At 41.9% G+C, this 21138-nt stretch overlaps 1 protein-coding gene across 2 annotated transcripts in view; it reads left to right on the top strand.

Annotated features, from left to right (window-relative positions):
- Window positions 1–21138, top strand: part of KCNIP1 (Kv channel interacting protein 1) — a 287991-nt gene that overhangs the window by 164083 nt on the left and 102770 nt on the right. The window lies entirely within an intron of this gene.

The following is a 21138-nucleotide window of genomic DNA, read 5'->3' as shown; positions in this document are numbered from 1 at the left end:
CGCTGAAGCACTGCTTCATTGTGTCTGAGAAGTCAGAAGCACGTACAACCTCTTTGGCTACTACATTAGTGTCTTGGGACTATGAGCAATCGGTACACCGTCCCTTCAAGTGCACACCAGGCAGCTTCTTTGCCTAAACATCCAACAAAGGAGTTAAAAATAATAGTAATAATAAAAAAGCCTCACAAATAGCACAAAACTTCATGCTCCAGTTGTATGAACTACTTCTGCCCCAGAGATCAAGAAGGTCCTTGAGCTAGGGGGTAAAGGGTGGATTTGTGCTGTTGAGCTGCAGCTAATCCATAGTGAGTACAGCCAGGCTCGGTGCTGCAGACACTCAGGCTCACTAGTGATGCATACTCTTATCCTAACTAGATTAAAATATTTGTATGTACAAATACATGGTGATAAATGATGCCACTGAGCATGAGTGGGCGTCCTTGGAGACAGTGCCCTGGGAGGCTCTAGAGGAACATTTTAAAGCTCAAGAGGAGCTGGGAAAACTTAAAGAAGCTCATATCTGGAACAGCATAGGTTTTATCATCCTAACTGGTCTCCAAAAAATTATGAGACTTCTTTTCTCAGGCAGGAACTGCTAATATATGTGTGTCCCCAGGGGAAATTGTATAAGCACAAGAAAGAGTGAGCTCTGAGTGTCACTGCAAGCTGTTGTGTTGGTGGAGCTGCTGTTAACGTGTCAGTAATGGTGCATGGCTCCATGTCAGCACTGTACCTCCATTCACAAGGGAACATAAGTATCACTGAAAAATCCTACCGTTGGACAAGGCAGGTGGAAATTGGATGCAAGATACGGTGAGCTCATGTGAAAGCCTGTCTGTATTTACAGCTTCATCATCTCAGATCTTTCTGAAAGGTTAGGGGAGCTTCTGTGGCCCCATGATTCCCACAGAGTTCACTGTGGTGGACATCATCTCTCTGGGGCACTCACAGGATTCTACTTACTAACACCAAGTTTCATATTGACAGAATGTCAATTTATTTTTATATCTCAAAAACCTCTCGCTTTGGGCTTGTTACTTAATCCAAGTTTGTTGTACTGTGAAGTGGAAAAAACCTTTTTGCTTTAGTCTGTGCTTTTCTGTTAAACACCTGACCCACTTTTGTCCTAACTGGATGCTTCTGTGCTTAAAATTGCTTCATAGTTCAGTTCTCCTGGATTCAAAGGATTTTACCAGTTGTCAAAATTGTCCATTTTTTTGCCTTTTGTCCTGACCTCTGAATTGTTACTATTCTTAAAGAATTTCTTCTATTGTGTCATTTGATGAAGTGGAAAAATATGAATTCAATAAACATCCCAACAGTGTTGAAATGACCTAATTCTGACATCTTCAGAAAGTTTTTTTTTCCCCAGTTCATTCTTGTGAAAATTTTACTGTGCAACATGCATATTTTAGGAGGGGAAAAAGAAAAGGTACTCCATAAAACTGTGATGCATCTTAGTTTTCATCTATCATATAGTTCAAAATATTGTGCTTTCTATAGCACATTTTTCAATGCTTTGAGCTCACATTGTCTCACATACAGTCACTAATTTGTAGTGCCTTGGTTAATATACATTGAATCAATGTATTTCATGGAAAATGTAGGTAAGTCTTTTTCTTCTACCTCAGTGGTGATATACTGTAGCTCTATCAGATGTTGCAGTGTTATACACTGTATGAGAATCGGAGTTATCTTTTGAGGGTGGAGGAATGTTGCCTTATATGAACCAAAAAACACATGGTGAAGAGGCAGCCCAGAAATGAACATGAGAGGGCGACCTCAGGGATCTCACTTCAGGAGGTATCTTCCCACAGTGGAAAAAAGGATAAAGGGAGCCCACAGGAGTGAAATAGCCTGAAGAAAAAGCACTTCTATGGCATTTCAGGAAATTAAATACAGCCTTGGGGATGGACAGGTTAGAGTTCAGTGGACCAAAGGGATGTTATGGACCAGAGGGCTCCTTCTGCTCTCCCACTTTGTCTATGGCCAGTCCTTAAGGGCCTCCTTGTGTGGGACCTACGCTCATGCACAAGGCAGGCTGACGTCTACATAAGCAGCAGCTGGTGGACACATCTTGGGGCTTTCTTTGGGGGGTTGCAATGTCTCTGAGTTGAGACATTGCAACTCATGGGGCATCAGGTCTAGGACAGCAAGCGAGCTGCTCTACCAATCTAATATAACTTGAAAACTTACTAGGACGATAAAAGCAAATCGTTACACAGTACAGCAACTTGGGAGACCTGAATCTGTTGCCCATGCTGTCACTTACATGGTTCCTTTACCATACCCTATGATGTTTTCTCCCCTTTGTAAGTGAGAATAGCTCCAGTAATTGCTTTCTCCGTTTTTCTTTCCCAAGAACATGAACATGTCACTTGCTTCCTGTTGACCTAAGTTTATTTCCTAGCAGGATTGCGTGCTGGCTTGTTTCTCCTTGTCAGGAGGAGCGCTGGCTGTTACTGGCCATCTGCTCACCATCCACTCTCCCTTACCTGCTGCTGGACACTTGCTTTCCTTGATTTTTCTCTTGTTTCTAAAACTTGAGGATCCTATGCTGAGACTCCCTGCAGGCCAGAGAGTTTGACAAATAGTGGGGAATGCTGTAAGGACCAAGTTTGTACCACCAGCTTGTCCCTGCAAAGGTGTTCAGAAGAAACATGCGGTCAGTCCTGCTCAGAACAAGCCAGTCTGGATTGCCATACAGAGTGCAGCCACTGCCGGCAGGTTTGCGTCCTGCATGACCAAGCAGTGAATCAGCAGGTTGTACTGGAGCATTTATGCTCCTTTCCACCTTTTGAAGGTTTCAGTAGTGCTCCCTGCAGCTGTTTGCACTTTTGCTTCTTGATTTTAAAAGCATCTTTTTGAGCTCAGCTGCTTAGAACTCCCAGCTGGGCTTTCTGAATACAAAAGGAAAAGGTTGAAAGCAGCTACTGTGAGTACTGAGCACAAATAACAACCCCAGATACAACATGCACATATTGTTGAGAAGAAGAAAGAAAACAAATGTGATGGGACTTGTAGGAGAAACTTGAGGACTGACAATGCAAGCATCAGACACAAATTAAAAAGTGTGCCCTGTGCCTGATTCGTGAAGCCCTGTCTTTTAAGCCATCGTTACTCCTGGCCTCTCTCCTTACCCACCTTCATCCCTGCAGCTCTGACTCTCCCACATCTATTCAATAGGAAAAGAATCTGGTTCCAAAATAAAGAACTAGTTAATGTACTAATAAAGCTGGCAGAAGCAAAGAGCCTGCTTGCTTAGTTACGGGATGCCAGCCCCCGCATCCCAATAGTAACAGTCTTCCACTTGTCCTTAGCAGGTCTCATAACGCTTGCAAAGGAGATTGTTTATCTTGATTTTGGTTTTACAGGCAGAGATGGTGTGCTAGGCTTCAGATGTTGTACAGCGCTCATCTTCACAGCTTTTGTTTTCTGCAGTCCTAGATCAGCTTCATGGCTCTAAGTTCCTTGGGACATTGGTTCTGTCCCTGCAGAAGGTTTTGAAGGTCTCCCCTGCACTGCGTCTTCAGATTTCCCATTTTGCTTTCAGTGGGGAGGCCAGTTGTGCCTGTGAATGCGCTTTAGAGCAATTCCTGTGAGCACAGTTATTCTTCCTGGTCTCTGCTTGGATACTTGGGGCTGGCCCACTGCAAATATACTAAATTGCTGTGCATCTAGCCATAGAGCACATTAATAATGTTACACTGTATGCCCACAGCTACTGTTATGCAGAAGAGCTTTTGCTTAATGTAGTGTTCAGGCTATCTTAATTTGTACGTTAATACCCTATGTAAAAAGGATTCTGAATTGCCTGAAAACTAACATTGTAGGTTTCAGAAAACCTACATGGTAGGTTACGGTAGGCTTCGGCCAACCCTTTAATAGCCCTCGGCTAAAAAAGCAGCACTTACCATAGGTCATAAAAGTAAACACAAATGCAGCAAATCTAATTACTGTGGAAAATCAAACATCTGAGTGCAAGATGAAGGAAGTTGTACATGAATGCCTGACAAGAAATCTATTGAACATATTAAATTATACACCTCTCCCAGAATAGCTAGAGTTTTAAAAAGAATATAGTGCAGCAGTACTCAATCAAGAACAAAAATACAAGCCTAGTGCACATCAGACTTGGGACAACTTGCACACAAGGACTACTTTGAAAGTCAGAAAACAGCTTTGAACTCCACAGCACGCCATTACGCAAATACACATGCATGCAAATTATAAAGAAATCTCTCAGTAAAGTGAAGCAATATGACAGCCACCTTCCACCATAAACCAGGACACAGGCGATGGAAATAGAAAAGGGGGGGTGGGAGGAATAGACGAGCACAGAGTCAGCACCCGGGGTCTCTGCTGGCAGACTCCAGCTTTAGCTAGGAGCACAGCTCAAGGGACCTGAGAAGGGACGATGCTGATGTCAAGTCCAGCCCTTTCCAGTCACAGGCTACCAGGTACCCCATAGAGCATTTATTCTCCGGAATACTTGCAGGACACACTGTAGCAAACTTAGTAAAGTACCAAAAGCCAGGAAAGCAGGAAAAATCTACAACTGCATTGAATTCTAGGTCTGTGCAGTAGCAGGATGGTTATTACTAAATGACGCTTTCAGGAAGCAGGCTGCAGCCCATGCTGCAGAAGGAAGTTACCTCCAGATGTGACCCAGGAGTGTGTCCCAGGGTGAACCAGTAGGAACACAGAGAGAATTCAATTCATTGCTGAGCTTGGTTTTGTGTTAAGATATTTTGTGGGGAACCAGGCCCAGAGAGGTGCAAATAGGTATTTTTTTTTTATTTCCTGTGGTGTAAGGTGAGTCAGGGTGCACGTGTCCCAGTCCATGGCAACTAGCTGATACAGAGCTCTATTGCCTGAACTCTGATAATTAACGATTTACTGTCCAGAAAATTAAATTGGTTCTAAACTTATGCATGGGAACAAGATAGTAATAACTTCCTGAGCAGCTCAGGAAAGTGGTGCTGGATTTTAGTTTTCTGATCTGGTGAGAAAGGTTAATGAAAGTTGTACATCCATATTAAAATAGTTGAGGGGAGAGTGAGCAGCTGGTGACAGCAAGGGTGCCTGAGCCAGAGGAAACAGCATCATTTGCTCTGTCACTGACCTTCTGTGTGACCTTGCACGTTCTTGCTGGGAATTTTTAATACCTACAAGTACATATACAGCTTTAGCACTTAGGCATTACAGATGTGCAAGGTATTAAGGTGTGGAAGGTCTTCAGTAGGAAAGGGGAAGATACCCTTTTTAGGTAGTTTCCATACCACATACAGAATATCTGTTTGCTTTCCATTATTTTGCCATGGTTTGTATGAAAGTGAGCTGGCAGACTGCAGTGTGGGCATAAGGCAGCAGAGGCATTGCGATAGCGTAGACTCCCGTGGACCCAATTTGATCCATACATCTGCCCCAAAGCAGCTTCTGGCAGCTGTCTTCTGACTTGTTCATAAAACCCTCCCAACACAGAGGCTCCACAGTCTCTCGGCAATTTATTTCAGTGCTTTGTACCTTCTCCAGTGGAAAGCTTTTTCCTCATACCAAATTGCTTCTTCCTTGCTAAGCTTGAAGCTTGTTACTTCTCTCATCCACCAAGGACACATAGAATAGATTAACTTCTTCCTCTGCACTGGTCTTTTGTGTACTTATCATCTCTTTTTGGTCTCTCCTTTCCTGAGCAACCTTAATTTGTTTAGGTCTTATTAGACTATTGATCATTCTCACTGCTCTGGACTTTCTTTAATTGGCTTATATCTTTCTGGGTGTGCATGACCCAAAATTGGATCTTGTACTCCAGCTGAGGCCTTGATAGTGTGGAGAAGAGTAGAAGGGCTACTTCATTTGTCTTGCAAGCTATCTCTGTGCTTGTACTTCTAGAAGAGCGTTTGCCTGTTTTTTATAACATATGGGTTTTGATCCTTTATAGCTCCTGAATCTTTTTATGGAGCTCTAATACCAGTAAAATTCTTTCCCCCCCTACATTTGTGCAGATTATTAATCCAGCATAGGTGTAGAATTCTGCATTTGTTCTTATTGAATAGAAACCTGGTTTTGTTTGTTTTCAGACTTCAACTTCTAAGATATTTTTTAAATCTACATTTGATCTTCAACCTATTTTCCCCATTTCCTAGCTTGGTATTATTTGCAAATCTAGTAAGTACACTAAATCATCTGCCATTCATATTGACTGATACCAGACCTAAGACAGCGCCCCATGAGGCTCAGGGTTTTCACATCTATTTTGAGAATGAACCTTTGACACTACTCTGGGTAGTTTTTCAAGTAGTTCTGCATCCACGCCCTAGTATGTTCATCTAGACTGTGTTTTCTTAGCTTATATGCAGGAAAGTGAGATGAAATACTGTGAAAAGCTTTAGAGAAATCAAGATGTGACACAAAATCTATTGTCTTACTATTGAAGGAAACGAGATTGGTTTGACACCAGTTATTCTTGAACAGATCCAATCGGGCAGCCACTCCTTTTCTTGTGATTTTCTCTCTGCTTACCAATTGTTTGGTTTTTATTTGTTTCTAGGAACTGCAGCTAAGATAGATATCTAATTCCCCATCTCCTCACCCTCCACCTTTTGTAAAGACAGGAGGTATATTTATCTTGTTTCAGTCTTCTGCACCTCATCCCTGTTCTTCAACACTGGGTTGCCAATAACTGCTAACAGCCCTGAGATTTCATCAGCCGAGGATGAATTATACCAGGCCCAGCCAATTTCAAAACCTCTGGCTTATCTAAGTATCCTCTAACCTCTTCCTTCCCTATTAAAAAATCTAGTCCCATGTCATTGATTTTATCAGTTTCCATACTTTTGGTTAGAATCCAGTCTGGATGACCCCTTTTCTAGTTGGTTTTTTTCACATCCTATGTGAAAAAAAATTACTGAATTTGACAGCCTTGTTGGCAATATGATGCTTTTTCCAGGCACGTCTGTATACTACCACTTCCTAGAGGCTGCTGTCTTTGTTGCTTAAGGTCATTTTTTCACATGCTCACACACACAAAAGCTGCATTCCCCTTATCTTCCTGATTTGGCAGTCTGGATTATTAAACTCTCTATGGTAGAACCCAAGGTTTCTTTTTTCCCCAGCTAGCACCTTCTCCTGCAGTATGGATTTCAGATGTTCATCTTTGAAGTAGTCTTCCTGTTGACTTCAGAAACCAAATACTTTCAGCAATCAAATAATTCCCCTCCTTACAACTCTCATGACAGCAGGCCAGATTACCTTCTTCAGAGCGCTTGGAAAAGTTGCGTGCAAACTGCAGGCCACTCAGCCCTGGCTGCAAGCCTGTTGTCTTCCTACTCTTCCTACTCTTCTTCTGAAAGGCACAGATGTAGGCAGTCGTCTCATGCTTTTCTCCTTGGTGACCTAATGACTCTTACAGTGACAGCTGCAGAGGCAGGAGCGGGAAACCTCAGTGGAAGAGAAGTGGTTAAAAACAAACGTGTAAAATCCTCCCCAACAGTTGAGAATTAATATTCTCATCTGGGAGGTACTTTCCCTGGAGGTACAATACACCTGCATGGTGTATTGTTTGTTAATAACCTAAAGCAGGTTTGATTCCAGCAACGTATTTTAGCAAACATAATGGTATATCTTCACTTTGTTTGTATCCTTATGCAGGGTGATGGAGGAGGAAGGCATGCTGCATTTATTTGGAGCACAAGTGTTTTTGAAGGGAAGAGCCACGATCAGGGTGACGAAGGGAGCTCACTGAGAGCTGCTGCTCACACTGACTTCTCCCACAGCCCGTGGAGAGGCTGAGCCAGAGCTACAGCCCTGCAGAGGGGAGACGCTGCTGCTGAGCTTTGGGGGTGGGGACTCCTGCCTCCCCCTGTGCCTGGCACTGTGTCCCCAGGTCTGGCCCAGGCCCCAGCCCTTTCTTGCCCTACAGAGGTCTTACGGTCATGGGTTTGCTTTAGCTGCATGCAGTATTGTTTCCTTTTTAAATGACCTGCCTTTGAATTTCAGTGCATCTCCACTCGCAGCTTTCTGTTAAACCATGATGAAGAGGGAAGAGGCACTGGCAAGTTGTGCTCTGGTTGCTTATGCCTGCTTTGCCATATGTTCATTCTCTTTTAACTAGCTCTGCTCTATTTGTTCTCTCCTCATGTGGAAATACTCCCATGCCTGAGTCGTTTCTATTGTTGTTTGGACCTTTTCGGTTTCCTTCTGGGACCTTGATGTACAACCAGGTTTTTAAGCCTTATTAAGGGTTAAACACTAAATGCCTTTGAAAAATTGTACATTAATTCTCTGTGCAAAGTTTTATCCGTTGGTAGAGTAAGGATGATAATGTGCACCTCAAGAAGTTGCTGAAGATTAATGAAATGTATTTGTAAAGCGCTTTAAAAGCTTTGCATGCTGTGTTACTCCTTGAAGTGCAGATTACCAAACACCGTTTAAAGAGATAACTAACAAACTGAATGCTACCATATGCGGTATTAATTGCATATGCAGATACAGCAGGCTTCATTATAGGATTCGCTGACATTTACTGTGAACTCTGTGACACGTTACTAGAACAGCGTGCTTTTATGTGAAGTAAAAGAAAATAAATGAATCCAAAATTACTTTGGGGATATCTTTAGCAAACCTTTCCTTTACTTTGAAAGACTCAATAGTTAATTAGGCACCATTCAAATTTTTTACCGGACCTGCCATCCTGTACCAGAAAATGAATGCTAGAAGTCAACAGGTGCTTCTAGCTGAAAAGAAGTTTCTGGCAAAAAGTTAGGAAAATATTAAAAAAAACCCACTTGCTGGGTTTATTCCCTGTATTCCGGACCAAGACATTGCCTGTAGCAGCAGAGCAGGTAAGATCTCAGTCTGTGGTGTCCTCATTGACCCTGGAGATTTGTCAGGGAGGGTAAAGGAAAAAGGACCGCTGGGCTTGCGCACAAGGAGCCTCACAGCACTGTCTGGACACTCAGCTTGTGGTGGAGGCTGGCGAGGGGGCCTGCCCTCGGGGGACACGCCAGGCAATGCACATTTGGGTATTCCTCTCTCGGGCAATGACGCCTGCACACAGATCGGAGGTGCAGTCTTTGTGCATGGGCCTGCTTCAAGAGTAGTTCTGCAGTCGTAGAGAAGAGCTTGCACAACCATCTGCAGCATGAAAGGCATAAGCAGAAGGAAAACCTCAGCCGAGACGTACAGGAACCAGGAAACCAGAAGATCAGTTAGGAGAGAATTGACTAGAAGTGTGAAAAGACTGAAAGGGCATTTGAGGAGTTGTGAAGGGAAATGAAACGTGGCAGGAACTGGAAGTACCATGAGGTTCTGGGGATTGTGAGGGAAAGTGGCTAAACGGTGCTGAAGGAGAAAATGAATTGACCTTGAGTTAAGCTGAGAAGGTTAATTCAAAAGTACCGATGGGATGTTTTGGCTGGAAACAGGATATTCTGGCATAGTAGCTGGAACTAGTGCTGTGATGAGAAATTTCTGCTGCAAAGAAAACCCTTCTAAATAGAGAAAGTCATACCAAAGAAGTACCAACCTCTCTCTTCTCTACTGGAATCAATTTGCAGTATTTGCAGAACTTACTTGCTGGCCAAAGGGGGAAAGTAATAAATGGCCTATTTTAAGTGTTTAAAAAGCCTCTAATAGTCACAGCTTTACAGTTCTGCTAATTTATGAGAAAGAATGAGATGCAGGTTCAGTGGCAGCTGGTGACAGCTCTTCACTTTGAATGCTTCCTATTAAGCAGTGCAGCAAAATTATACAGAAGCAGAAACAGCGTGTATGATTTAGATCTGTATGTTACCACATCATTCTTATGGCTTTTTTTGTTGTTTACATTGAAAACTGAAAGTGTGCTTTTCGCTTTGGGATTATTTGTTCTCCCAACTATATCAAGTTTAATTGCTTCTTCGAACCGTGAGACAGTGCAGTATTTCAGAGCTAACATTCTTTGTAAATCCTGTCACTCATTTCACTCACTGAGAATTTATATACTTAGGCTTAGTATATTAGAAATGAAGCTAGGTAGCAACTCCATTTTGAAAAACCTTGTGCCACTAACGCCTTTTAAAAGTGAAGAGCTATGTTTTCAGACAAAGGCGCTGTCTTTCCAGGTGAGTTATTTTTGGACTGTCTGACTTGAGATACTTCAGACCTGCATTTCAGAGGCAGCGAGGGCACCCACACCCCAAGATGCTTGCTGCTGTGAAAGCTGCACTGCAGTGCAGGGTTGTGTTAGCAACGAGGCTTGGTTCCTGCAATTCAGGGAGTAGCTGTATCGGTAGCAAAGCTCCGAGTGTGAATCATTAGACATTGCTCTTTATCTTGGGTTCAGTACTGCCGTGATCACAGCCAGTTTGGACGACGGGCAAAACTTCTGGCTTCAGTTGAAAAAGTGTAGATGCACGGCTGGGACTGGGGAGAAGGAAAGCCTGTATAACTCACAAGAGAAGAAGGGGGTTCCTGGCTTTAGGTGTTCCTAGAGCTGGGGGGGTGAGGGGGGAGTGGAAGTGGTAGACTGAGGATTTAAATGGCTAAGATCTAGCCAGTAGTTAAATTGAGGGGCTAAACTGGAGGCAATATCAAAGTAAGAATCTAGGAGAAGGAACCCTCAGGTAGGAGGACCTGCTAGAGAAGAGTCTGGTCTGGGTGCCAGAAGGCATCAGTGTGCAGAGATCGTGGGGAAAACCCACCATGTGAGGGAATAGAAGGGAGAGCAGGGGACCTGCTGGGGTGGGCAAGGGGAAGCCTGTGTCACCCAGCAGTGAAAGGCTCCATAGGTACGAGACAGGAGAATGAAGACTAGGGTGCCCTAGGAAGAGTGTTGGATTTCTGAACCTTGCTAATGAGAACCTTGCATTTGTGTGAACACGTGCTGTGTGACACAATGCAAAAATTGCATAAATTGTAAAACCAGGCTCTCAGAAGTTAGAAAAAATTATACTTAAATTCACTAGCAGAGCTTCAATTTAGTGCCCTGAGCAAATACTTCATGAGCAAACCCATCCTTTCTTCCCCATGCAGTCCTGTTTCTTTTATTGCACAGCAAGATGTTGCCTCCTTAATTTTCTGGGACTTTTTACAGGGAAAACAATGTATTTTAACCCTACCTATGATCCAAAGCATACGGGCTTTTTTTTGTCTTGATACTTTTTTTCGGTTTCTGGTTTTTTATGACATCCTGATGCAGGTACATATCCTTAAAAATCCCAGCTGCAAGCAACTAAAAGCACAGTCCGATAAGGGAGAGCGTCAGATGAATTGAAGGATGCAGGGCACACGTATGTAGTATGGCTTTCTTCTAAGATACTATTGATTGTCAGAAATTACTGGTAAAGAAATACAATGCTGCAGCTAAAGGTCTCTGATTTGTATCCAACCCAAATCATAGGAATTACCAATTTAATATGTGTTTGACAGTCTAAAGCTGCGTTTGCACATCATTTCCAATTTCATTGCTACATCATTAAGATGACACTAGCATCTTTCAATGGTGAAGAGCTTAATTAAATTAAAATATTCCCTCAACTGTAAGTTGCATGCAAATATGAAAATTAATTAATGTTGTTTCTGTCTTTAGGAAGACGTTGTGCACAACATAATTAATTGGTCCCATGAAAGTCTTGAATTTTTTCTTTAAATATCATTTTGAACAAATTACTAACAAAAATTGTGCGTGTCTTTTTGAGCTCGCGTATCATTTGCAACGATTCAACTGATGTAATACATAAGCCAGTATAGGTCCTGTGCAGAAACTGCTGAAGTAATTTGTCAGCTTTTATATATTATAGGTATACATTTCAGACATTCAGATAAGTTTTAGCTGAGTTTTAAACTGACCTTAAGATGTCATAAAATGGGCACTCAACACTCAAGTTAGTTCCCAACTTCTGATATGATTTAATCAGGCCTGGTTACAAATATAGGTTGGGACAAGAACCTTCCATTTCCACTGATGTTTTCAATTCTTCTAGGTTAGATCTTCCAGGGGCCTTCCTAAAGATATGATTTGATTTAATGCTTTTTCTAGCTAATTTGCTATTTAATTGTGGGGTAATAAAATGTTTGTCACCCTTGAAATTTTCTAAGTAAAATTTTCCAGTGCATATTACAAAAATTGTAGATGAGTGTCATGTCCCAGAGGCAGTATTTGTTGTGAGGGCTGGTTGTGTGACGCTGCTCTTAAGATGATTTTCAGTAGCTTTTTCACCTTTTATGAAATTTCTTGGTCAAATGTTTCTCTTGGTCTCTACTCTCCTTTAGGGAAAAAAAAAAAAATAGCTGGACCAATTCTACCCTTCTCTGTACAAAGTCAAAGAAAACATGTTGGTGCTTTGCCATAAATAAGCTTTCACAACTGTCTTGGTGCTGCGAAGCCATTGACTAGGGAATAGCTGAGGTTCCCAAAACTATACATGTCTTTGACAGTCAAAAAAACCCACTTGCATTTGAGAGAGAGAGAGAGAGAGATAAAAAAAAGTTGGAGAAACTGTTTCTACCTTATCAAAAGATACTTGTTTTCCTAAGATATTCATACAGCTTAAACATGTAAATAGAGAGATTCTAAGAGATTTTTTAGAAGCCCATAAAGAGACTAAGGTAATTTCTTTTCTAACTAAATGCCTCAGTTTCTTAGGATAGTCTCAAACAATTCTAAATATATTACAAGATGTGACCTGTACTTCATAGAATTAATGTATGTTTTTTAAAATATCAGCAAAGCCTAAACTGAGTCCTTTATTAATGTGGCATTAAACAGAGGGACTGTAAAAATACGCTTCAGAACTTTCTGTCCTTCCTGAGCACACTTGGCAGGAAAACACTGAAATTGTGATGAGGCAACTGCAATTTATAGACCTTCATGATACCTCGGTCCTTAGAGAACAGTGAAGAAAATAAAAATAAGTGAACCTCACTGATCTGGTGTTAGTGCACGTCTGCCAGTGCTGCTCTGCCCGCCGCTCCCACCTCAATGTCTCCCCGTCCTCACTCAACTGCTGACCATTTCAGTGGAGCCAGGTTTGCCCTGCACTGTCCCAAGCCTGAAGTGAAACCTGAGTATTAGGTAGAGAGTCCCAATAGTCTTACAAATCTAGATAGTACTAGGCAAATAGTTTTTGACTAGAAAATTGAATAGATGTTTTTTGAAAATATTAAAGCATTTCACGATGACTTTTAAAGAATGATTTGGAAATTATGTTTCTCTTAAATACTTAAAGCACTATTTTTTAAAAAATACAAAAAAAATGCAAACAAAAAAAAAACCCCAAAGCCACTTCTTTTTCATTCAAGCCAAGGGTTTTAGATTAATCCCTAGCTAACACGGACGTTTTGCATTTCAGCTGTTAAAATGCATAATCTGTTCCCTGCTTAGTCCCAATAGTGTCTGCCTGGTTAGTTTACCCACGCTTCTTATAGCTTTGCACTCTCAGAGGCAAAGAGACTTCTGGCATTATCAAGGTCCTGTAAATCTGGTGTAAATGGACCATATTCCCTCATATGGAAGTGGTGGGACAAGGCTGGGTGGAGGACACGGCTTGTCGCAGTGTTACAGTCTGTCTGAGCACTTCAGATTTCCCACGCGCATAACTGGATCTCTTTTTCCTGTGAGCCAAGATCGAATCGTTGAGGAATGGGCATTTGACAGTGAACTCCTTTGGTCATGAGCAAAGACGTACAGCTACTGCCCACGCAGACATTCATCGTGCTGTTGCCAGCTCATGAGAGCAAGCAGAGCAAAGAGGGCTCATGCTGGAAGACCACATGGCATGTTTCCAGGCAGGAACGTTTCTGTTTACTGAAACACTATCTGTCAAAAAAATAGTTTGAAGTGCCATTTTCCACCCTTGCTGCAGGCTTTGCCATCACACCTACCTTTCATGTCTTTTCTAGTCCCTATTTAAGATAGCAGCAGAGACCGCCCTGACCTTTCCTGTGTTCTGCAGTGTGATGAGCATTTCGTCCTCTCCCCAATTTACAGTCCTGGCAATGTCTGTGTAAGAAAGATGAGCCAACTAATTAAAAGCATAACTTTTAAAAGGTTAAGGTCCAGCCTGCTGTCTGGGCTGAGGTGGTACATTTCCAGTTGTTGATTCATGAGAAAGAGTTGAACAAGACCAGAAGGCATGCCTCATGTCTCCTGATGAGGAAGAACTCACCTGGAAAGGTAAATGCTTGTCTACAGGGATTATTTTTTCTGAGAGAGAGAGAGTCCTGTGACAGGCGATAAAGCCTAACAGCAGTATCCAAATGGGTGTCAGCAACATCAGGAAAGCTTTTGTTTCCTTTTCATTGCCATGTTGAAACTGGGCCAGTAGTATGAACCACTATCTGTTACTGGACATAAATTGTTGTTCTGAATGTATATGTAAGAAGATTGTTGCCCCTCCTCTTCTCTTTGCTGTTCTTAAGTACACCAACTGTGAGAAAAATGGAACACAATACTATCTCTTCATCAAAAATTGCTGAATTTCTCTGATTGTGGTGGGTTGGCCTTGGCCAGCTGCCCACCCAGCCGCTCTCCCCCTGCCCCTCCTGGTGTTACAGGACTGTTTCTCACATTTTTTTCGTCACTCCTCACTCCAGGGCAGCCTTTTGCCCTTTCTTAAATGCGCTTTCCCAGAGGTGCCACCAGCTTCGCCGAGCGGCTCAGCTGTGCCCGGCGCTGGGGCCGCTGCAGAACCGGTTGGAACCGGCGGAGCCCAGCACGGGGCAGCGGCAGCCTCTCCTCACAGAGCCCACCCTGCGGCGCCGCTGCCAGCGCCTGGGCACGGATCGACATTTTACCTTCTGTGTGTCTACTTCCTTCAAAAAAGGATTTCTGCTTTACGTCCTGGGAAGAATTCAGGCGCTTGGTAGGATGAAATGAGAAGGGTGGAAGAGGGAAATCAAACCACCCTGCACAGGGAGGAGCTGCGACCGGCCTGCGGACAGACAGGTCGGAGGGGGCCTGGAGAACAAGATGTCCCCCCCCGGAAGAAACTTGCAAAAATACCATGAAGAAAAGCTTTGATCTGGAAGAAGGTACGTTGAAGAGGTTTTCAGTTGTTTCTGGATAGCAACGGCTTTCCTTATTCTAAATATAAAGGCTTTTGTATGTCAGTGCTCATCAGAAACTTAAATACATAAACATCACATAAAATAATGTGAAACTCATGATACAATGCTGGAAAGAAAATTCAGTTTCAGTATCGAAAAGTTCACTGCCGTTATCCTCAAAAGCAAGGTACTTTTCAAAGCATGTCTTAGTTTTTAACCAAACGAGTTTTGCTTGAAAAATGTATAATGGGATATCCATTGTATTGTAATAATTTCTAAATGAGCAAGCTATGATTCTGCATGAAAAAAATCCCCAAACCATGTTTCTGTGTTTGACTTGAGAAAGGGTGGGAGGACTGAGAGCTTCTCAGGTGATAGGATTCAGCTTGTAGGGCAAAGCTTAACACCAATTTATAAACCAAATAAACATGAGGCAGGTATGGTGTTCCACAACAAGCTACTTGGCTTTCTCCCATTATCAAGTTTTAAATGAAAATACTTGCTCTTCTAACAACATAAACTAACAGAAAATGATGCCATTAAAGATTTTTGCCTTTAAAAAATATGGTCGAGACCCTCCCAATTAAACACAGATTTTACTGTTTTCTCAGTGAAAGCCTGGCTTTCCCCCAGATACATTAGGCTTAAATTTTCTTCAATAGTGTGAATAAAACATCTGTTGTTTTTAATGATGATTTGCCGCAAGTTCTGGTGCCTGTCGTCCCTTCTAACGGTAAAGTAAATGACTCATTACTCCAAGAATTAATTCAAACAAAGAAGTGGTTCTTATAATAAAATTGATTCTAACTAATAGCTTGCGATGATCTGTAATACATGCGGTATTGGTGAAAAAATTTGATCCTAAGTGAAGAAAAAAAGTCTAAAAACTTGGATTCCTGGATGTTTGTTGAGTCACGTGTAAAAGTTGTGTAGCATAAACATAAAAGCTGGGATTCTGAAAGCGGACAAGAAAATTCACCCATGTCAATTCCATGTATTTTAATGAGTTGGTAACTAAACCCTAACTCACGTTGGCTTGGCAGGCTTTAATCTCTGTATGTAGAGTACTCAGATGATTTGGTAGTCACTGCTATAAGCACCATAAATTAACACTTGTTGGAAGTTTGCTCCTTAGCTGGATTTAATGCAAGACTTCAGCCATTTGGCTGAATTCTTTTTTTAGGTTTGTGAGGGTTTTTTTTCCTTTGGTGCTACAGCAAATACTTTGAAAACTGCAGTACTCCTTGTAAGACCAGTGGGGGGAATGTATCGGTTACACACCTCTGTTATCGTTGCCTTTTAGTTGGGGATGGGGAGGCTCATCTTGAAATTTGAAGGAGAAGTGGTCAATATTGGACATGCTCCAACACCCAATCTGGGAACTGTACAGTACTGCATACTCTCCCCTCCTGCTCTGGTTTCCAGACCCAGGGAGTCTGGTAACGGTTTGATGGTTTGACCCAGTGATATTCCTTGGACGTTTCAGAAGCAGAAGAAATTATTATTTGTAAATGGTTGTGCTTTTTTTTTTTTTTACATACAAGTATCTAAGAAAAACTTTTCATAAATTAATATCACCCAGTACCCAATGAAACAAGCAGTTTTGGGCAACCTAACATGAGTATTTGTAACCCAGAGAACGCACAGATGCATCTTTTTGGATCCAAGTTTTCTAACAGCCTAATTTGTAAATGAGCTTTCTGTGTATTCACACACTCCTAGTAATTTGGCTCGCAGACCTAAGGAAATGCAGTCATCAAGCTGTGAATAGTTTCCCACACTTTCATGCTTCATTTCCAGGGAAAGAATCATGACTTAAGGGGAAGGAGCTGCCGAGGCATATAAATACATCTATAATAAACACTGCTTCCTAGAAGCGGGCCTGTGTCTTGGTGAATTTTTGCTGTGAGCTCTAGTGGTTTCTGCAGAAAGCAAGTCTAAATGCGACATACAAAGGTCTGCAGATAGGAGCAGAGCCACCTGTGTGGAGTGAAGGTTGCACATGAGCAGAGGTATGGTAAGTGTGTGCGCTTGCCTAATGTGATTAAACATAACAAATGCTAATCTGAGTTTCCATCTCGGGGATTTGCAAATGCCATACAAAAATATCCATATCTGAAAGTGTGCAATCCATGCACAGTTGGATAGGTAGATTCAGCTGCTGTTTAATGATTGTAGCTTTGGGTAGCTGTGGATCTGTTAATATAATAATACATTGATGTGTCATTGTCTGCTGTCATGATCCATTAACACTATGATGTCTTCTCCCCTGCGCTCTCCGATTGTCTCAGATTACTTTGTTTCAGGGCTGAACTGTGATAGAGAGGAAAGCGTGGCACTGAGTTTGAACGGAGTTGATGAATTCAGCTGTGGAACTGGTGTTGAATTTTTTCTATTGCAATATTTATGTAGCAGAATGGTCAAACTCATTCATAAATTTGACACCTTTAAATAACTAGTTTTAGCCAAAAATAAACTACTGAAGTGACATATACACAACACATTTCATTTGAGCTTATTTTAAAAGCTAAGATAGTTCATAGAATAGTAAGAGTTGAGTCTAGGTAGGTGCTAAGGAAACCACGAACTAGATTTGTGGAGCCTGAGGAGGAAACTCCTCTCCCAAGAGACTGTAGCATTAGTCTGGTTTAGGGGTGAAATTCCTTTTTTATGAAGGGAGATTTGAGTGTGTATTCCCCCTTCCCAGGAGAACGTATCTCACCCCAAGATGTACTCTGGTCCAGATCTCTTCCAGCATCTTTACTTGGGGTTCATCATGTAATAGAGACAGCTTCAATATTCACAAAGCCAGAGGGCAACCCTGGTGTCTGTTAGCAAGAGCACTCAAGGATAACTTGGGTTTAGAAACCTGAGGTACGGGAAAGCAGTATAAACTTGGTTTTGTATGTTCTTGATGAACGCCAGCATTCCTGGTCCCCAAACTTTGAAGCTGAATTCCAGGAAAGGCTTTGTGGCAGTGAATATCCATTGGAGGGAAGCGCCAAATTCCCTGCCTTACAGGGAATGTCCTCTTCTTTCCTTTCCCACCACCCTCCTGCTGCCTACGCAGAGTGTAGCCATTCAAAAGCCCCTCGGAGAAGCCTGTCTCCCCGTGCAGTGGAAAGGTTGGCCCATGCTTAGGTTGGGAGTTCCTCGAAGTACCAGCTTACTAAAAACGTAAGTAGTGCTTAAAATGCTTAATCCTGCTCCTTGTCATCACTAAGCTAATATTTAAAAATGCTTTGTATCGGGATTTTGCTGCTATTTGAGCTATTTTGCATGAAAGCCTGTGATTATAGAATGATAATGTTTTGACACAGTGATAAAAGCCAGGAAAGTCACCATTAACGGTGGCGTTTCTCTCTCTCTCTCTTGCCTTTACTTCATGACAGCTTTAGTGTAGGGAGTAATTGAGTAGAAATGACAATAGCAATTAACTTATAACCTTCTGCTTTGGTACACATTTAGCATTCATTCAAGGAAAAATGTCCGTTGATAAAGTAAATATTTGTGAGTGATCTTGATAAAAATTCATACAGCCTGGAAAACCTGCTGTGAATATCAACATCAGTATAAGTATGACTAGGATTTTCCATTTCCCTTGCAGGTATTGCCATAAAAAAAATCAGGAATCCCTTCTCTTTTCTTTCCTAGTTTCATGCCTTCCCTCTTACAGTACTTAGTCAGAAAACTGAAGGTTAGATAATGTTCGTTACACAATTACTATCAATTGGTTAAATAGGCCAATTTGGCATTGATTTTTTTTCCCCAAGAAGCCATTAAGTTTTTTGTCTATGGTTCATTACTGTTTATGATTAGCTAGGTGGGAAAAGAAATGGAAAATGCTGATTTATGTTTCATGAATGACAGCTTCCTATTTCTGGTTGCTCTGTATCTCTGGTTTAAAGCCTGGTTTATTAATTAATAAGTAAAATTTCTCTGTATCTTTGATCACTGATACTATCACACAGAATACTGAATATTTAAAAGTAGTTTCCAGTTAATCTTTAGCACGTGTGCTGTATCACAAGTCAAAGCATCACTTTACAAGAGCTATGGTCAGTGATTAAATATATAAGGTGCTCATTTTCCAATTTGGAGTGCATGTACTGTTGGTGAAAGTGATAGGTTTAACATTGATTTGAATTGATCAAGTGTCAGGATAGACTATGAAACGTCTCCTAAAATAGCTGCTGAAGAAACTCAAACAAAATTATTTTTAAAAATTATCCATGTTAATAGCTAGGCCTGAAAAGGAATAACCTTGTTTTCTGAAGTCCTGAACCTTTCAGAGATTTTATGGATTTCAGTACCTCTGAAAGTCAAGTTATTTCATTAAAACAACTAATTCTGACCTACAATTAGGAAAAAAAATCCCCTCAAAACAAAAAAAAACCCCACCCAACCTTCAACACCAGACAGCACCAGCTCCTTCTGGTTTATTGGTGGTCTATGAGGATCTGCTTAATATGACAGCTGCTCATGTAGCGTTGGTTTCACATGCCTGTCAGTGTCAGCACTTTCTACCAGTTCATGCATAGCAAGTGAATTTTAAGAGTAATCTGTGCACTTGATAACGGACAGCAGTTGTTACCTCCATAAAACTTTCCTTTTCTGTACTTATGTGTGTGCTGCAGAAAGCTTTTGATTTAACCGAACCTATTTTGCCTTTTGATATGGCATGAGCCCTGCTAAACTGAAAAGGTGTTGGGTGTGCACACCGGCAGAAGCCTGGGGCGGGCAGGCTGGTGCTTGCTGGCTGAGAGGGAGTGGGAAGAGAGGGACGGAGCTGCTCCGCATGCTGCCCCTGCTCAGGGAGACGGGGGCTCTGCCTGATGGCAAAACAAAGTGATTGGCAGAACCTGCTTGCAAGGGCAGTAGCTGGATGAAGAAGGGGGCCATTAGGGACACCTGCACTGAGTGCTCGCTCACAGGCTGCCCCAGCTCTGCACCCCCAAGCCTGGGCTGTGATCACCTCCAGCTTCAGCTGCTGCAAGCAGAGCCTTGTTGAGGTGAAGGCTCGTTTGCCAATGAGCAAAACTCCCATAACTCAGCCACCTGTTCATGGTTTATTTGCAGCTGTTTCCATTAAACCTGTGCTATATAGTCCAGGTTAATAAATGCATGTATTGCAGTGTGTCTCAATGTGAGTGTATTCTGGGGGTATATGTAGTCCTCTGCTAAATGCTAGAGTTTTGTTTACTAATATAATGTTAGTCTCATTATTGAGGTTTATTCATTAATCAACATTTCCACTTGAAAAATATGTGTTTGTGTGAAACATGGCCCCTTGTTAGGAGTGGCTCTTGCTGCTAGGTGAGCACCTGAGCTGAGTGCTAATGCAAGGAAGGCTGGATACCAGGCAGGAAGAGAAAAGGCTCAAAGGGGTAAGTGCAATGTTTATCCACCCTGGCACCCTTGAATGGCTTGGAGGAATGCTCAGATTCAGTAGAGTTGTTTCAGGTATGTTTGTCTTATTTATTCTCAAGTAAGACCATTTATTTCTCCAGATGTCTTCAAGCTAAAGATTTACATGTGTGAGTTTCAAAACTTTTTTTTTTAAAGTATATTGAGTGCTTCTGAAATCTTTTTTGCATATTGCTTTTTCTTTACTTGGTTATTTAGTTGTAAATAGACTTGCCGGTTGTTTTAGTCTAGCAAAAATTTGGGGTTGTGTGCCAGGGAGCTTGTGTAGCTGCACAGGTGAATCAGGCTTGCAGAGAGCAGGAGTGCTCTGAAGCTGAGCTAAACGTGTTGCTTAGGGGTGATTGCCTGCTAGACCACAGTCTGGCACAAAATGCTGGTGGACTGTGGACATTACTTCAGAATAAAGATTGATTGTCTAAGGCTGTGGAGTTGTTCTAGACCTGTACGTTTTAAATACTGACTTCTTGATTCAAACTATTCTCAGTTCTCAAGGGAACCGAGAGGGCATTGAACAACCAGCTTGTAAATGTATTGATAATAAGAAATCTGTGTTTCCATTGTTTTGTTTCAGTGGAGGCAGATGTGCTGTGTCAAGGACTCAGGCGTAGTTTATGAGCTGATGGCCTGGGAGCTTACAGGGAAGAGGAGTGCAGCATGGCTGCACAGGGAGCTTGACAGAGGCTT

The sequence above is a fragment of the Pygoscelis adeliae genome, unplaced genomic scaffold, assembly GCF_000699105.1.
Source record: "Pygoscelis adeliae isolate BGI_AS28 unplaced genomic scaffold, ASM69910v1 Scaffold248, whole genome shotgun sequence".
Classification (NCBI taxonomy): Eukaryota; Metazoa; Chordata; class Aves; order Sphenisciformes; family Spheniscidae; genus Pygoscelis; species Pygoscelis adeliae.
The sequence above is the reverse complement of the archived record's forward strand: the minus strand, read 5'-3'. Positions and strand labels throughout refer to the sequence as shown.